This window comes from Papilio machaon, chromosome 14 (assembly GCF_912999745.1).
Source record: "Papilio machaon chromosome 14, ilPapMach1.1, whole genome shotgun sequence".
Taxonomy (NCBI): Eukaryota; Metazoa; Arthropoda; class Insecta; order Lepidoptera; family Papilionidae; genus Papilio; species Papilio machaon.
In genome coordinates, this window is record NC_059999.1 from 6967580 (window position 1) to 6968794 (window position 1215).

Here is a 1215-nt window from a genome sequence, read left to right on the forward strand (position 1 = left end):
AGTTCGCGCAACACTGAGACCCGCGCAGTCTCCGAATGATAATATGGAGCTCAAATGACGCTTGAGGTCCGGAGCGTTGCTACGCCGTAGCATTGCCGCTACGCTGTAGCTAAATAACAATAAACGTGTTAAACGACATTCTCATGTAGCTTTTAATTTATTATTCTACGAAAATGTTTTAAAACTTAACAAGGATTAAATAAACATTATAAAACAGCTTGAATTAAAGAGAGAAAGTGATATTTGGCCAGTTTCAAAATATTTTCCTGTTTAAATACTCTGTGGCGAGAAAGTAATAAGTAATAAATTTCATAACTTTTGTAAAAGTCATTATGTTAATGAATATTACTGCATTACGGCGGAAATTTATCCGCAGTTTTTCAAGATATTTACCTTTCAAATGTTTTTACAAATTAAAAAATATCAAACTAAAGTTTTTTTACTACACTAATGTATTCTAGTCACTGTTTTTCCTCTAAACTCTCGTGTATTTTTGTATTCGTTCAAGGCTTCTACCATAGATCCTACAAAAACAAAGGAGAATAAAATCTTAACGCCCCCTGAAGCATTCAATCGCAAAATGTTAGCTGTCAGTTGTTTTGTGAACTTGTTATTTGAATATTTATTAAGCCGATAAGTGTAATATGTGTGAGTACAAGTGAAATTAAATTATAACGCTTCTTCAAATTAACAGAAGTGAATGAAGTTAAGAATACGAATATTGAAGTTATATATTATAGCTAAATTATATATATGTATATGTGTGTGTGTACATGTATATATATATATATATATATATATATATATATATATATATATATATATATATATATTAGTTTTATATTTAGTACATAGTATTATACGCTAATTAATTAACTATTCATAAGATTGCATGTAACAGTTTTCTTAACAAACATGAAATGGCGTATAAGTGTCATAAATATTGATACGCCATTACTTTTACCCCCCCCCCCCTATGCACACTTGGCGAAGCAATAATATTTATTACCTCTATAAAACAGGAGCACGAGCCCTTTAGCTAATAAACGTACATAATTGAACAAGAAATATATGAGGGTATTACGTCAGATAGAATTGTGTACCCTTTTATAATTGCTAATACAAAATGTTTAGTATATGCAGGTAAATACAACCGAACAATTTCCTTAAAGCTTAATTTTGGTAATTAAAAACAATCACTAACATTATTTTGTT